The sequence below is a fragment of the Rhinopithecus bieti genome, unplaced genomic scaffold (genome assembly GCF_001698545.2).
Source record: "Rhinopithecus bieti isolate Rb0 unplaced genomic scaffold, ASM169854v2 scaffold_5260, whole genome shotgun sequence".
NCBI lineage: Eukaryota > Metazoa > Chordata > Mammalia > Primates > Cercopithecidae > Rhinopithecus > Rhinopithecus bieti.
Genome location: NW_016805896.1, coordinates 3,920,392 through 3,939,126, shown reverse-complemented (window position 1 = coordinate 3,939,126; position 18,735 = coordinate 3,920,392).

Sequence of the window (18,735 nt, the reverse complement as noted above, 5' to 3'; positions counted from 1 at the left end):
AAAAAAAAAAAAAAGGGAAAGATTTTAAATAACATACAGCATCTAAATAAGTAGGTAATTTCATTAAACCTTTTAAAAACACATTTGGACTCCACCTTTTCTAGAAAAGATATAAACAAAGGTGGGCTGGTAAACTGGCTCCCTTGGGGCAGAGGAGAAGATCTGTTTTGGAGCATTTGCCTATATCCATAGTGTAAATATTCCCAGTATGGCTGATTTCAAACTATCAACTGTTTAAGAAGGGGCACACAAAATTTCTGAATATTTAACAAGTGCAAAGGTTCTAGCACACCCTTGGAAGCCAAATCTGAAACTATCCATAAACTACATCAAGACACATAAAAAGTAGGTGAGAAGGAAAGAATGAAACAAGGGTAGGGGTTTAAAATGGAGCTAGGAATTAGCAGATATAAAAATGCATACTGTAAAGCTCTGTAGACATGTTTAAATCCTTACATTTGGCTTTCAGAAGCTTCTAACACTGAAAGGAGAAGCTTACCTGGTTCACAGTGTTGTTAAGATAAAAATAAGTGGCATGCTGAGAAGTGCCAGTCTCCTGTTCTTCCAGTAGGCCACATTTCTCCTCCTGAGGGTCCAAGGAAAGCAAAGACTGTGTCACAAAGTGAATATCCTCATCAACTCAGCCTGATGGTCTGGTCTTGAGATTGCAATTAGGTGAAAGCAATGCTACAGAATGCCAAGCCCACTCATGGTCCAGAGTTCAACATTCCCACATTCCCAGCTTAATTCCTGGCAGGTGGAGCTGCGGTGTATGCCACCACCTTGGCAGAATCTTCCAAGCTTTTTCTAACAATCTGACTGTAGTAAGTTTGAAATTGCTCTTCCAGGCAGATTTCCAGACCTGAAACAAGGTTACTGACTCCAGAACCTGACACGTGTCCCAACTGACAATCAGCACACAGGAAAGAATGATAGTTCCTCTGGAAAACAGGTGTCCACCAGGAGCCACTTTCAAGGACCTGGCTCCTCTACTTGGAAGTAGAGTAATTCCCGATCCTATATTCAAAGTGCGTAAGGAAATGCAAATACTAAACATCTAGTTTCTGATCTACATTGGCACAATGGTTTTACACATCCTAAAGAAGAGCAGAATGACAGTTGTGCAATGAATTGAGAATTTCCTCAACTTTATGGGTCTCAATCTCAAAGGTCCATAAAAGAGAAAAGGTCACCTCATCATTCCCCGGCATTTGGAATTTGGTGAAACAATTTCAGTTAAAAAAATAATTTTTATTGAAGTATAATATACATGCAGAAAACTTCACAAATCATCATGAAAAGAGAACCAGAACACGAGCACTCGAACAAGAAGCAGATCATTACCTGCCCCTAATTGTCCCTCCCCACCAGTTACCATTCTGTAATCATTGACTTTTTTTTTTAATCTATCTTTGAACTTTATGTTAATGAACATGTACAGTAAGTGATGTTTTGTTTCTGGTTTCTTTCACTCATCATTCTTGTGAGATTCATCCACATGGTTGCAAATAGGTACAGACAGTTCATTCTTGCTGCTATGTAGAATTCCATTGCTTGAATGTATCATAAGACATGGACAGGAGGCAGGGAGATACTGTGTAGAAAAGAGCAGGGTCCCTGTCGAGGGCTCCACTCTAAAGTCTGGATCTGCCACCCTAAATGAGAACATGCATTCCTTGTTTTCCCACCTGAATGCTACCTTTTCCAAAACCATCCTGGCCCACCACACCCCTCACCCTGTACCTATAAAAACCCCAAGTTCCACTGGCAGAGGAGCAGAGTGGTGTAGCAGAGAAGGAGAGAAAGAAGAAGCATCTGAATGTTGAGAGTTTGGCCGGGGATGGTCAGGGATTATCTTCCCATTTAATTCCCTTTCCAGCTTCCCATCCCACTGAGAGCCACTTCGATTACTCAATAAAAATCCTCCACATACACCACCCTTTAATCTGTTCGTGTAACCTGATTCTTCCTGGACTCCAGACAAGAATTCAGGATGCACTGGGTACGGGGACCCAAAAAGGCTGTCACACTGACTCTTCGCTGAGCTGCTAATCACTCAAGCCATCCACTGATGGCAGGGCTAAAAGAGCATTGTTTGTAACACACGCCTTCTGGGCCTCCAGAAATCGTGGGTAACCCCTAGATGCTGCCGTGGGCCAGTACGGAGCTCGTTCCTGCTGGCACCCAAAGGTATTCGCCTGGCTCCTGCACCTGCTCACCTGCATGCTCCCCCTCCTGCAAAGGGTTTGAGCATGGTGGCTGAGTAAATGAAACACCCCTGTCACAAGTCCTGTGTGGAGGTCAAGGGAACTCTCCTGTCTCAGATCCATTTTACTTACAATGAGAATTTGGATTGTTTGTGGTTTTTAGCTACTATGAATAAAGCTTTTATGAACATTCTAACCCATGTTTTTTGTAGGACATAGCAGTCATTCTGTGGGATACATACAAGAGGAAATTGCCAGATCATATTATATGTTATTGCTTTAGTAAATACTGCCATAAAGTTTTCCAGAGTGATTATACCAAAAAGATAACATTTTACTCATTTAAATAAGCAAAAATATTTTAGCGCCTAGTGACCCAAGCTGGAGACATTGGGACAGATTTCGTACATTAATACATAGCTTGTAACATGACTCCATGTAATCTAATATCACTGTGGGTCACAAAATGGATTTGTGAATCCAAAGCAAAGATTTGAGGTTAATCATAATTCCAAGAGACAGAGGAATAAATATTCATTTATTAAACAGACAAGAATAAGTCATTCAAGGTGTGTATGTTAATGAAAGGATTTGTTTCCCATTAGAAGCATTTCTATTAAGATAAGACACAAAGTGAAAATGACTTTTACCTCCTCTGTTATTCAACATTATATGGCAATGCCTATAGATAAGGGAGAGCACTTAGATGCTTGCAAGACTTAGAGAATTGCAAAAGAAGTAAACCTATTTTTATTTGAAGATGATATGAGAGTATACTTGGAAAGTCTGAGAAAATCAATACAACTAAAACAATAAAATAATTCCATAAGATAAAAGAAGGTAAAATTAACCTCTAGAAACAATAGTCTTTAAAAACACAAACAATAACAAGTTAGAAAATATAATGTAGTGCAAATCCCATTTATAAGAGCAACACAGCATGAAATAAAATATATAGGAATAAACTTAACAAGAAATGTGTAAAATCTAAATGAGGAAAATTTCAAATTCCTGATGACAGAAAACTAGATTTGAACAAATGGAAAGACAGCTCTTATTCTTCTTGTAGGAAAACTCTGTATCATAAAGATGTCAGTTCTCCTTAATTTATAAATTTAATGAAATATCAATAAAAATACCAGTAAGCATTTTTTATGACGCTAAGTTCGCACTAAAATTTATACGATTAATCACAAAAGATCACATGTTATATGATTCTATTTATATGAAATGTCCAAAGTAGGCAAATTTATAGAGAAAGAAAGCAGAGGCTGGGGGCAATGGCTCACACCTGTAATCCCAGCACTTTGGGAGGCTGAGGCGGGTGGATCACTTGAGGCTAGGAGCTTTAGACCAGCCTGGCCAACAGGGTGAAACCTTGTCTCTACTAAAAATACAAAAATGAGCCAGGCATAGTGGCGCATGCCAGTAATCTCAGCTACTCAGGAGGCTGAGATATGAGAATCACTTGAACCCAAGAGGTGGAGGTTGCAGTGAGCTGAGATCACACCACTGCACTCCAGCCTGAGCAAGGAGGGAGACTCTGTCTCAAATAAATAAATAAATAAAATAAGTAGAATAGTGATGGCTTAGGGCTGGGAGGAGGGTAGGAGAAAGAACAGGGAATGACTGATAATGGATAGAAGGTTTCTTTTAGGAGGGGTAACAATGTTCTAAAATTAAATGGGGATGATGGTTTCAATATACAAAACATATTGAATATACTAAAAAATATTAAATTGGACATGTTAAATGGGTAAAATGTATGGTATGTAAATTACATCCCAATATGACTGTTTAAAAATTTATAGTGAAAAGTAAACATACGGAAATTGGAAAACAATGAAAAAGAAAAGACACAAGCCAGGACTAACACTTTCCTATATAAAAACACACATTAAAGCCTCTCTAATTAAAACAGTGAGATGCCAGTGAGTGGACAGAATAGAATATAAATTTCAAAATAGACCACAGAATGTGTGGAAATTTAGAACATGATAAAGGTTACATCTCATACCATTAGGACAAAGACAGACGTTTTAATAAATAGTCCTGGGACAACTAATTAACCATTTGTAAAAAGATAAAATTAAATTATACCTCACACTTTATACATAAACTCTGAATATATTAGGAAAATAATGTAAAAATTTTTAACAAACCCAAACAAGCACTAGAAGAAAACATAGGTGAATTTCTGTTTAACTTGAGTGTAAAGAAAGAACTGTGACCTAAAACCCAGAGGCAATAAAAGGAAAGATTGATTAATTTACATTTATAAAAATAAAAGATGTTTGCATGTCAAAAAACATCATAAACAAGGTCAAAAGACAACTGACATGGTAATGGTAGAGAAGTCTGTGTAAGACCAATCCGCAGATAACAACTATAAATTCTGGAAGAAATATTTTTTAAAACTATCTAAAAATAACAAGCTAAAGGCACTGAAAGGGGGCCAAAAGAAAGCAGAAACTGGACAGGAGTCTGCCCTTCAAAGAAGTGACCCACACTAATGAGTTTTCTGTTTTCACAGCTTCTTGCCTGAAGGCAGTAAGATCCCAGTTGGCACCTCTCAGGGCATCTTGAAATCAAATAGAAACTTGCAGTCTTACTGGCTTGGGGAAATCAAAGGATAAAACTCAGGGCTATCACCACAGCTGAAAAGTGCTGAGAGAAAGCATTAAAAGGAGAGAGCCACAGAAGAGGAGCTCCAAATTCAGAATATAAACTCTGTAAATCTCTCAATGCCCCTGAACTATGCATGTATGAGACAGACTTCAAGCAGCCTATGTAAGACTAAAAGAATTAGACAAAATGTCAGCTGTTTCTCACAACAGCTACGACAGATTTTTGGAATTTGAGTTCAACCAAGTTAATTTTCTGCTTAAATAGAACTTTTTTTTTTTGACACAAAGTCTTGCTCTGTCACCCAAGCTGGAGGTCAGCGGCACAATCATAGCTCACTGCAACCTCAAGCTTATGGGCTCAAGCAATCCTTGGCCTTAGCCTTCCAAGTAGCTGGGACTACAGGTACATGCCACCATGCCTCACTTATCTTTTAATTTTTAGTAGAGAGGAAGTCTCCCTGTGTTGCCCAGGCTGTTCTCAAACTCCTGTGCTCAAGCAATTCTCCCACCTTGGCCTCCTAAACTGCTGGGATTATAGGTGTGAGTAACCTTACCTGGCCTTTTTAAAACAAAAATTTACATCTCTTCAGAGGAACCGTAAGAGAAGCCATAGACTGTAGAGCAGGTTGTCCACAATGTCCAGAATAAAATAAAAATCACTAGACATACAGGTGAGTGGGTGTGTGCACACTCATGCACACACAAACAGGAAATGACACTCCATAAGAACCAACACGTTGGATTAAGCAGATGAAGATTTTTAAATCAGCAAATGAAACTATGTTCAAAGATGTAAAAGAAAATAAGTTCCTAATGAATTGACAAATAGGAAATCTTTGCAGAGAAACAGAAACATTAAATATACCAAGCTCACAATTACAACATGTAAAATAAAAAATTCACTAGATGGGCTTAATAGAATATTGAAAATGTTAGAAGAAAGAACCTGTGATTTTGAAAAAAAGATTAGTCAACATAATTCAATCTGAAGAAAAAAAAATTAACCTATGGGATAATATCAAAAGGTATAACATACATATAATTGAGGTTCCAAAAAAGGAGAAAAAGGATGAAGCAAAATTAAAGTTTTTTGAAAACAATGTCCAAAATATCTAAAGAACCTCAGTGAACCTCAAGCAGAATGAATATATATATATGTATATATATATATATATATGCTATGTGGAGATATATACAAAAAATATGCAAATATAAATATTTGTGCAAATACAAAAATACATGCAAAAAAATACACCATGAACAAGTAAGTTTATCACAAGAATGCAATGTTGATTTAACATACTAAAATTGTCAATGTCATAAGTATATCTCCACATGCATATATATATACACACATAAGTGTGTGTGTGTGTGTATGTGTGCATACACGTTACTATCAGGTTAAAAAAATTATTGACTGGGCATGGTGGCTCATGCCTATAATCCCAGCATTTTGGGAGACTAAGGTGGGAGGATTGCTTGACACCAGGAGTTCGAGACCAGCTTGAGCAACATAGTGGATCCCATTTCTGCAAAACAAACAAACAAACAAAAAAAAAAAAACAAAAAAAACAGCCAAATAAAAATGGTAAATTAAAGTCTGCGTGTGGTGGCTCATGCTTGTAATTCCAGCACTTTGGGAGGTTGAGGCAGACAGATCGCCTCAGCTCATGAGTTTGAGACTAGGCTGAACAACATAGCAAAACCCCATCTCTACTAAAAATAAAAAAATTAGCCAGGTGTGGTGGCATGCACCTGTGGTCCCAGCTACTTGGGGGGCTGAGGTGGGAGGCTCACTTGAGCTCAGGAGGTGAAGGTTGCAGGAAGCTGAGATCACACCGCTGCACTGTAGCATGGGTGACAGAGTGAGACCCTATCTCAAAAAAAGATAAATTGCATAGAAGGGAATAATAATATAAATGATGGCCAACTTTTCATCTGATAAAACACAGGCCAGAAAATAATGGAACCAAACAGTTGAAGTGCTGGGGTGGGGGGAACACTGTCAACCTAGAATTTGATATCCAAACAAAATATTCTTCAAGAAGGAAAGTAAGAAAAATATTTTCAGGCAAATAAAAACTACCTGAGTTCATTGCCAGCACATCTACACTATAACGAATGCTAAGGAATGAGAAAATAAAGCTGAAACTAACAAAAGAGAAAACAGACAAATGATAGACAAATAACAGAGCCAAAAGGTGGTTCTTCAAAATATGCATAAAAACTATATACCTCTACCTAGACTAAGAAAGGATAAAAGAAGACACAAATTAGCAATATCAAGAATAAAATCAGGGACACCAGTATAGAGCCTATAGACATTTAAAAGATAATAAGGCAATATATGAATAACTTAATGCCAATAAATTTGTCAATTTGGATAAAATAGAATAATCCTTTGAAAAATAAAAATAACACACAATGAAAAAAATGTTACTAGCCTTATACTTAGTAAAGAAATTGAAGGTATTATCAAAAACCTTCACACAAAGAAAATTCCAGACTCAGATAGTTTCTTTGGTGATTTCTGTCAAACATTTGAGGAAGAAATGACATCAAATTTAGACAAACTCTTTCTAAAACACAAGAGAGCATTGTCTGAATCACTTTTATGAGGCCTATGTAAATTTGATACCAAAAAACTAACAAATATATTACAATAAAAGAAAACTACAGAATATCCCTCATGAACTTAAATAAACTACTAGCAAATCAAATACAAAAATATATGCAAAAGGTCATATTCCATACACAAGTAGGCATATCACAAGAATGCAATGTTGATTTAACATATTAAATTGTCAGTGTAATCCACCATATTAATAAAATGAAAGAGAAGACAAATGTATAATCATTTCATAAGCACAGACATTATTTCACCAAGTCCAACTGCCATTTATAATAATGGCGAAATAGTGTCCTCTTTTATTATCATGAACAAGCTAAAAATGTTCACTCTCACCACTTCTGTTCAACATTGTACTGGAGGTCCTAGGCAGTAAAATAAAACAAAAAGAAATAATAGTCATAAACATTGAAAATGAAGAAGTAAAACTCTCTTTGTGTACAAATGACATCATTGTTTACAAAGAGAATCCTGAGGAATTTATGTAAAAATAGCAAGGTCACAGAATACAAGGTCAATCTGCAAAATCAATTATATTTTGATTAATTACCAGCAAAAAAAAGGTAAATAAAGTTTAAAAACCAATTTTATTTATAATGATATCTAAAACATCAAATACTTAGAAATAAGGTTAACAAAAGATATTTAATAACTCTACGCAGAAAACTATGAATTTAGAAGACCTAAATACATGGAGAGGTATTTCATGTTCATAAGTTGAAAAACCCAACGCTTTTATAATATACAGTCTCCCTAGATTGATCTATACATTCAATGCAATACAATTCATAATTAGGTTAGGTTTTCAGAGAAACTGACAAATTGATTCTGAAATTTATATGGAAACACTAAGGTCCTAGGATCTCTAAATTAATATCGACAAGACAGAATATGAGGACTCCCACAACCTGATTTTGAGGCTTCAGTAGTCAAGCTAACGTACACAAAGCAAGTTTATGCAAATACATGAATAAAACACAACAGGGAGCCTAGACCTAGACTCACATCTGTAAGGTTACTTAATGACTGACAAAGTCACCAAAGCTCCAATGTGAAAAGTAAGCACTTTTCAACAAATGATGCTGGAAAAGTAGATATCCACATGGGGAAGAAAATGAATCTCAATTCCTATCTGCACTCATACACAAAATCAATTCAATATGGATGATAGACCTAAACATAATACAGCTAAAATTATAGTAGTCCCCCTTTATCCGCAGTTTTGCTTTCCATGGTTTCAGTTACCCTCAGCCAACCAAAGGGATATGTGGCTCATCATCCACTCACACCCAAAAACAACCTAAATGAGAAATTTTAGAAATAAATAATTCATCCTTTAAAAAAATTTTTTTTTTTTTTTTGAGAGAGAATCTCGGTCTGTCACCCAGGCTGGAGTGCAATGGCACAATCTTGGCTCACTGTAGCCTTAGTCTCTCAGGCTCAAGCAATCCTCCAACCTCAGCCTCCTGAGTAGCTGGAACTACAGGCATGCACCACCACACCTGGTTAATTTGTGTATTTTTTGTAAAGATAGGAGTTAGCCACATTGCCCAGGCTGGTCTTGAACTCCTGGGCTCAAGTGGTTTACCCACATCAGCCTCCCGAAGTGCTGGGATTACTGGTGTGAGCCACTACCCCTGGTCAACTCACACGTTTTAAATCATGTGCTGTTCTGAGTAGCGTGATGAAATCTCAGGTCATCTGTCCCGTCCCTCCTAGGATGTGAATCATCCCTTTGTCTGATGGATCTCCACTGTAGATGCTACCTGCCTATGGGTCATTTAGCAGCCATCTGGGTTATCAGATCAACTGTCATGACATCACAGTGCTCATGTTCAAGCAACCCTTATTTTACTTTGTAATGGCCCCAATGTGCAAGAATAGTGATGCTGGCATGTCATTATAATTGTCTGTTTTATTATAATTTGTTGTAATCTCTTCCTGTGCCTAATTTATAAATTAAACTTTATAATAGGAATATATGCATAAGAAAAAACCACAGTATATATAGAGTTCTTTAGTATCCATGGTTTCAGGTATCCACTGGGGGGTCTTAGAATATGCCCCCTGCAGATAAGCAGGGGCTACTATATAGAACAGTCAGGAGAAAAATATTTGCAACCTGAGAATAGGCAAAGATTTCATAGGTCACAATTATAATGATATGCCAGCATCACTTGTCCATGACAAAGTGCTTTACAGAGGCCATTGTCTCCTTTCAGCTAGGCAGTGAAAACAGTTTTCTTAGACTGTTTGCATTGCAATAAAGGAATACCTGAGACTGGGTAATTTATATTAAAAAAAGAGGTTTATTTGGCTTATGCTTCTGCAGGCTATACAGGAAGCATAGGGCCTCGGGAAGCTTCCAATCACAGCAGCAGGTGAAGGGAAGCCAGTATATCATGTAGTGAGAGAGAGAGCAAGGGAGAGAGGAGGAAGTCTCAGACTCTTTTAAAAACAACCAGATCTTGGGCGAATTAGTAGAGCAATAACTCACTCACGACTGCAAGGATGGGCACCAGGCCACTCAAGAGGGATCCACCCCTGTGTTGCATACACCTCCCACTAGGCCCACCTCAAACATTGGGGTTGACATTCCAATGTGAGATCTGTAGGGTACAAGTATCCAAACTATATCAATGTCCTCTGAGTGTGTGTGTGCACACGTGAACTCATGGGGTTTCTTATTCTCATAAATTCTGGCAGTCCTCTATTAATTACTTACTTCACACATAAATTATAACCAGATATGGGACAATATAGTTACTAGGGAAAAAAGTTCATTTTCTAAAAAGAATTGGTGTATTCTTTGGTAAATTAAGAGAAGAAAGTATCCAGAACGCTTTTCGAGTTCTCTTTGCAGAAGTGTATAATTGTCTTAAGGGTCTTTGTGATGTAAAGTGATTACAGTATACATTCCACCAAGCACCAGGCTGCTCCCTCAGCATGTCCCCCGCTTCTCCTGATGCACTAAAATGTCTCAAATCGGTTGCCAATTGGCAGGTGAATCCTATAAAACTGCAAACCTCTGGTGTAGAAACATTATATAAAAGGAATGTAATTGCAGGAAGCTTTCCACCTGCCCCATTCTAGAGGCATCACAAAGCAGATTTTGTCTAAAGGCTTACCAGAAAGTGGGAGGGCTCCAAAAGGACTTAGAAGGCCCATCAAGCACAACCTGGCATTGTTCATCCCAAATAATTACATTTGCAGAGTTTTATAGTAGCTCACCTCCTAGTGGTTCTTTTCATCAGCCTTGTCAATGGAGGCAATAAACCTCCCTTCCTGTCTGCTATCCCACCCCACCCCTACTGTGAAGCACCTGGGCTTTCTGTGGGGTGGACTCCCCTGTGCATCCCAGCATCAGCCCGGGCCTGACCAGTCTAGCCCAATCAGGGCACCTCCAACTACCCTTGCTGTGGTGTTTGGTTCAGGCATGAACTCCTGCAGAGAGAGTATGTCTTCATCACAGACAACTAGCAGGCCTGCCCTGCCAAGGAAAGCCAGCCTGAAGACAAAGCCCACACAGGGCAGGAGAAGCTAAGAGAAGTTAAGACAGAACCAGAACCCTGATCAAACCACCAAGCATTTGTGTCACAAAAACTCAGTGAATCCCATCTAATGTTCAAGCCTGTGCATTGGATTAGGTTTTTGGTATCCTGAACCCAAAATATCTTCACTAAAATACTACATATCCTCTGAAATATTAAACAAAAAGATAGTGGAAACTACCAACTACTCATGTAACAAGTTTTAGAAATCCTGGCCTTGAAAGATGTTGTGTTCAGGAACGACTATACAACCAACGTAGGTTGTATATTTTCATGGGGCAATGACACCTCTAGTAATTCACGCATCATTTTCTACTCACACACTGCTTACTTCTGTAAGGATTTCACTGAGCTTACAACAAAATACCTATATATTAGGATAATTAAAGTAAGAGTTAATTATCCAGGGGAAAAGATGGATATATCAGAAAACACCAGTGAAGTATAACTCTTATGTTGGAACATACAATTTAGCTCCGAGTATTCTGTCAGCCAAGGTTAAAATTATTATAGGTTGAGTATCCCTACTCTGAAAATCTGAAATCTGAAATGCTCTAAAATCCAAAACTTTTTGAGCACCAACATGATGCTCAAAAGAAATGCTCACTGGAGCATTTCCAATTTTAGATTTTTGGTTTAGGGATGCTGAACAACTAAATGTAATGCAAATATTCCAAAATCTGAACAACATTGAAATCTACAACACTTCTGGTCTCCAGCATTTCAGATAAGGGATACTCAACTCAACGTGTATCTTACTATCTGAAAAAGAAAAATATCTGTGTTTGCCGGGAGGTATGACGCTTTTTCCTAGCAGTAGTAAGTAAAGTCTAGAGCAGCTGTAGTTAGTTTGGGAAGTTTAGGCCCCTGAATGCTGACATTAGCTGAACCACTTTAGCTTATCTGTATTTAGAGCATCACTAAAAGTGTCAACATTAATCTATGTACTGGCAGTGTTAGAATGTTATCAGATTCTGGCAGAGAAATGTTTACATCAGCACTTAAAAGAAAGTAGGGTGGGTTGCAGTGAGTTGTTCAAGGAAGTACAATATGACCTCAGCCCCACAGAGCTGTGGTCAGCAGCAGCAGGAGGGCACACTGAGGGTTTGAACTCTGCAGCCCCTTTGCACCCTGAGGACAAACAGGGTAGGGAGGCAGAGAAGCAGAGGGATGAAAAAGGAGGAGGGAAACCATGTGGGGGAGTCCACAGAAGGGCAGCTAAGCTGCAAAACCCTAAAGTATGCAACTGGAAAGGGAAGGGGTACTTCACTCAGCATGTGCTGGCACAGAGGAGAAATATGGAAACACAGAGAAGTTGTGGCCACCTTAAAAGATAAAAGGGAGATTTGCACACAGTTTAAACTAGGAGAGCATAGTTGGGTAACCATAGCTAAGGTAAAGCACTATTATTACCCCTGTTACACTGACAAGAAAAGCAATGTTTGATTATTTGCCCAAGATTTCATGGTTAATCAGTGATGGAGTTAGGGACCTGATGCCAAGTAGTCCAGCTCCAAAGCCAGCTGCTCACCTCTGGTGACTAAGTCCATCCCATCTACCTGCTCTGACTGGAGCTGCAACTGTGGGAGACAGTTTCATGTGAGCTGTGACAGCATCCCCAACCCCAGTGTGCTGTCCCACATAATCCCACTCTACGCAGCCCATAAGCAGAAGACAGTGAACAGCCCCAGGTAACCTTCAACCAACTGGCAATGGAAGCCAATGGAGAAATGTTCCAGACTCCTGGCCTGCAGCAGATGGTTCTGAAAGGCGTTCTGTGTGCTAACTCTAAGCCTGACAGAATTGAGCTCCACCAACCTTAGAGGTAACCTCCGCTTCTTTTCTGCCCCATGCTCCCTTCTTTGGGAATCACATCCCAAATAAACAAGCTGTAACAGAATGTCTCAGGCTCTGCAAGAAAGGAAACTTAAAGCAAAAGAAGGTATCTGCATTATAGGACATCAGAGATCAGACAGGATCTCATAAAATTCTCAGCAGGTTCATATTTGATTGTTAAAGTCAACGACCATTGTCCTGCTTTGGAGAAAGAAGTTGCAGAGGAGGAAGAGGTTTTCAGTGAAATATTGGCTCAGGGCTCAGCCAAAGGCAAAAGATTTCAACGAACAAATATGTCTGACTGAGCTATATGTTTTCTGAACGATGACTTGTCCATTTCAAAGTGAGGCATGACAAGAATCACTGGACCATGGAGTTGTTGGACAATGTGTGGTGTTCTCAGATAAATGTATTTCTTTCTTTTGGGCGTTTATATAAAGCTGATGCAAAGGGTTTGTTTATTGTTGCTTGTCAGTTTCCTTGTAAGTGGTGTACATGTCCTTGATTTTAAGCTGGAGAAAAGGGACACACTGATTCTTACTGAATATTCTAATGCTATAGGTATCCACCAAAAAATTGGAAAAAAAAACAAAACAGAACTTTTGGTGCCTAGGGAACAATTTAATCTTTTCCAGGCTCTCCAAGGTGTCACATTTTTACCAGCTCTTTGCAAAGTATAAGTCAACACATGGCTGAGAAAAAGACTTTCATGATTGTAATATATTTATGCAACTGTATCTAATGGTTATTACAGAACTAGGGGTTTGCCTGAGGACAGCAAATGACTCAACTGCTACATATGTGGGGCTCCTCTTGATCAAGGGAAGAGTCCAAAGTTAGTGTTATCCTTTTTGTATCCATCACTTTTACCTCAGTGATTCAACTTATGGTCTAAGACATTATTCAGAAAATAAAGTGCTATTAGAGAATTTCATTTTATGAAACATTTCATGAGAAACTTTTCCAGGAAGGAAAGGCTCGTTACCTCAGTCACCTGAGGGCAAGCTGCTTGCACTGGCACTGGTGCTTCTGAGCTGCTCAGAGGCACGGGGCCCAGACCTTTGATGAAAGGGTACTGGTCAGTTGGTGCTGATGTCTCTGAACTTGGACAAGAACCCAGTGGGTCTGGGACTCAGACCTCTGAAGCGGAGGTGCTGGGTGGCGGGTGCTGATATCTCTCAGAGTGACAGGATGAAACTGGCTTTGCAAGTGTTGAAAAAACTACAAACAGGATCCAACAGGATTCAGTTGCTTCCATGGGAGGAACTGTCTCTGCCAGAGTGAAGAATCATTATTGGGCTGAATTTCACAGGAACCACAAGCAGGGAAGGGGAGGCCACAGCAAGTCCCTTCTCCCTCCCACAGCCTTGCAAGTTTCTATCTAGCACCCTCTATTGACAGAGCCTTACTGGAGAAGCAGAAATGAGATTTGCAGAGTAGCAGCCCCAGCCTCACAGAGCAGAGCAGGGCAGGGTGGGTTTGCAGCTAAGAACCAACAGCTTAATAACTGGCACAGCATCTTACAAGACTTTCGGCCTCAGAATACCAAAAATCTAATTTTCAGATATTGCCTGTGCTTGGAATTCAGTGAAAAAGTAAACTATCAAGGAAGCCATGGAGGAACTGTAGTCTCATATTATGTTGGCAAAGGTACACTCAACAGACAAAGTCGGCCTCGGATAAAACCTGGAAATGGCAAAGGATGCATCTCCTGCATATTGTAGCAACTTCAATATCAGTAAGATAGAAGAGCAGGCTGAAGAATTGCATTGTGTTCAAGATGCATAAATAGACAATGTTTGGGAAGTCAGTGGAAAATCAAAGGATGCAGAGAAAGGTAGACAAAAGAAAAGGTGGAGTTTTCTGGCATTTAGGAGAGTATTATGCATTGTGGAAAAAGGTTGCTTCTGCTTATAACTCATTGATTAATTTTGAAGAAAAAGCCACGTTACACTGGCTCTAGGTCAGATGTCCCACAGTTTCATTTGCGCGTCTGTGAGAAAGAGGCAAATAGGTAATTAGCCTAACCCTTGGAACTCTTCTGAGCCAGCATGGACTCCCAGAGCATTAACCAACCCATTGGGGCTTCCTCCCCATCCTACCCAGAATAAAACCAATTCATTCAGTTCAGTGAGGTCAAAACATGCAGGGAGATTTTGGAAAGATTTCTGTTCAAAGATATAGGACACGTGGATGTAAAGGACTGACATTTATTTATTTGTTTGTTTGTTTGTTTGATATGGAGTCTCACACCCTGTTGCCCAGGCTGGAGTGCAGTGGCGTGATCTTGGCTCACCACAACCTCCACCTCCCAGGTTCAAGTGATTCTCCTGCCTCAGCCTCCCGAGTAGCTGGGATTACAGGCTCATGCCACCATGCCCAGCTGCTAATTGTCTTTTGTATCTTTAGTAGAGATGGAGTTTCATCATGTTGGCCAGGCTGGTCTCAAACTCCTGACCTCGTGATCTGCCCGCCTCAGCCTCCTAAAGTGTTGGTATTACAGGCGTGAGTCACCACACCTGGCCGGATTGACGTTTATTAATCCAGAAAACTAGTGTTCAAAGACCCTGGACAGTCAAGGTGGTACTGACTGACAGTCAAGAAAAGAAAATAGGCAAATCCTACAGCAATGGTCACTCACAGCCAATGCCCAGGAGGGTGAGGACTTTTTGAAAACCCCAGGTTGGCCAGGTGCAGTGGCTCACGCCTGTAATCCCAGCACTTTGGGAGGCCAAGGCGGGTGGATCACCTGAGAGGGCAGGAGTTTGAGACCAGCCTGGCCAACTTAGTGAAACCCCATCTCTACTAAAAATACAAAAATTAGCCAGGCATGGTGGCATGGACTTGTACACTTGTAGTCTCAGCTACTCAGGAAGCTAAGGCAGAAGAATTGCTTGAACCCAGGAGGCAGAGGTTACAGTGAGCTGAGAGCATGCCACTGCACTCCAGCCTGGGCGACAGAGCAAGACTCCATCTCAAAAAAAAAAAAAGAAAAAAAAAGAAAAAGAAAAAAGCCTCAGGATGAAAATTACAGCCCCTCAATGGGAAAAGGGGCTCCCCTGCACTTCTCCCATCCACCTTTCTGAGAAGGCTCTCAGCTATACCCATCAGCCCCTGCCTTGCCGGCAGTCCCTGGGGCTGGCAGGCGCGTGGTCTCTGGCATGCGTATCATACAGGGCCCTTTCCCATCAAGTGATGATAAAGAAAACATTTAGGTTTAGAATAGGAAAATATGGCAAAATTATGGAATAAATGTACAAGACAGCACTGAGGGTAAATGCATTATGCACTTTCTAAAAAGTCTCTATGGCTCTGAGTGCCTATGATTACAGTTCTGAACTCTTTCTGTTGCTATCGTCACGTTTAACTTGGGCCACATGCTTCTGTGCAGTGTAGATGTTTTTCAAGTTCAAAGTGACAATGATGCCTTTTATCTCTCTTATAAGATTTTTTTCTAATCATCACCTGGCATTCATGTGCTTCTGGCAACAGATGCTTCCATTCCGCTTTCTTTACTGTTCCATTGTGACTCGGCCGACTGAGTAAATCTCAAGGCTTTGTGGGTGCTTTAATTAGCTCTTGGGGAAAAAAGTAATTATAATGTTGTAATAGTCCTTTAAGAAATGAGATACCTCTAGGATATCTTTCCTCCTCCGAGGTTACAGCCAAAGGGCTGAGGAACCTAGAGGTCTCAGGGGATTGGTGAAGTCCCCCAAATTATATACAAGACTTTTGTGTATGTAAGGGGTGCTTTGTGAGAGAAAATGTTGATAGCTTTCACCAGCTTATCAGAGAATTTTTTGACCTCAAAAAGGTTGAGAACCTGTCCAAAATCTGTTGTATGAATGAATAGAACAAAATATATACACGAGTGAAATGTTATTCCGTCCGGCTTTGGTTTTTCATTCGATTACGGATCCCCAACCCCCGATCCCTTCACAATGTATCCCACACACAGATGCATACACCACACACACGCACTCACACACACAGCTCCTTTAATCATTAATAGTCATTATTTTTCTGAGCTCTGTCATTGGGGTTAGGACAGTTTCTTTTTAACTACAGACAAGTCAAATGTTGGTCTGCTGACCCTATATTCCCAGGGACTAATAGCAGGGGGAATAATTGGCCTCATCTAACACAATCCCTTTGTCCTTGCGCAAAGAGGCCCCTTGAGGTGGGAGGGAGTTCTCAGAGAAGGCTGGCATCTCCAAGATCAAGTCAGAGGGAGAGGGAATAGCAAAGAGGCCTCAGAGGTCACTATCTGGGATGGAAGTGGGTAGAGGAAAAAGGCACGAGCTGCTGGGCAGCTCTCCACCCTGCTGGGTTGAGCTTCCTCCTGGTTGCCCCTGAACCCAGTTCTAATGCCTGGCATTTCTACAAACACACATACACACACACACACACACCACTCTCACACAAACCTCACTCACATACCCCACTCACACACCACACACACACACACACACACACACACACACACACACATCAAGTCCCTTACCCACCACTTTCAGAGACCTGCCAGCTTTTTTTCTGTTGAGACAGGGTCTTGCTCTGTTGCCCAGGCTGGAGTACAGTGATGTGAACACAGCTCACCCCAGCCTCAATCTCCTGGGCTCAAGCGATCCTCCTGCCTCAGCCTCCCGAGTAACTGGGACTACAGACATGTACCTTCATGCCTGGCTAAGTTTTTTGTTTTCTGTAGAGATGATGTCTCACTATGTTGCCCAGGCGGGTCTCAAACTCCTGGGCTGAGGAGTTTCCTCCCACCTTGGCCTCCCAAAGTGCTGGGACTACAGGCATGAGCCACTGTGCCCAAACAACCTGCCAGCTCTTGCAGACACTTTTATTCACTCAATCGGCAAACATCTTGGAGGCCTGATGATGTGCCAGGCACTAGATTAAACACTGGGGAATCAAAGTTTAGCAAGCTCAATGACTGAAAAGATGGCAAACACACACATACATAGAGGTTAACTTACAACCTTGTGAGTGCTATCACAAAGCAGGACCAAGGTCCTGGCAATGCACAACTCTAGAGGGCGCAATCTGTGGGAGTCTGTGGGAATTGTCACTCCTTGTCCACTTACCATATAAGCATGGCCTCTGGAGCTGTGCAGCCCAGAAGCCCTGGACATGACCCAGGAGCACAGGTGGGTGGAAGGGGTGCTAATGGTGGGCATCACCATCCTATTGTGGTGATGGTAGCCATCCAGGGGACACGAACTGACATATACCCCACCCATCATAAATATGATGCCTGCTCCGTGCTGCTGTGTCCTACTCTAGCCTTGGAAGGTGATCTTTTAAAGGTCACCACATTTAAACCCATTTGACACATGGGCAAAGGATATGAATAACCAACCTGCATGCCTCCAGAAAGATGTCCAACACCACTAACTGTAAGACCAATTCAAATTAAAACAATAAGAACAGATGGGTAAACACTGTAAAGACTAATAGCACCTAGCATTGATGAAGATATGAGGGAATGCATATATCACATATCGCTGGTGGGGATATAAATCTTTATAATCTTTTGGAAAATAATCTCACAACATCCATTAAAATTAGAAATATACAAGACCTTTGGCCCAGGAGTCACACTTTGAGGAATTTCTCCTACAGGAATAAAAGTACCAGCATTGTTTATAATGGAAAAAACTGGAAATATTCTAAATACCTCAAATAGAGGAATGGCTGGCTACATTATGATATCTGTACCAATGAATATTACACAACCATGAAAAAGAATAAGTTACTCTTATACTTACTTACCTAGAAATAGGCCAGTGGTATATTGTTTAGAGGGAGGAAAATAAAAGAAAATTATAGACAGATATAGAGAGAATACGCTTTTTTTTTTTTTTTTTTTTTTTTTT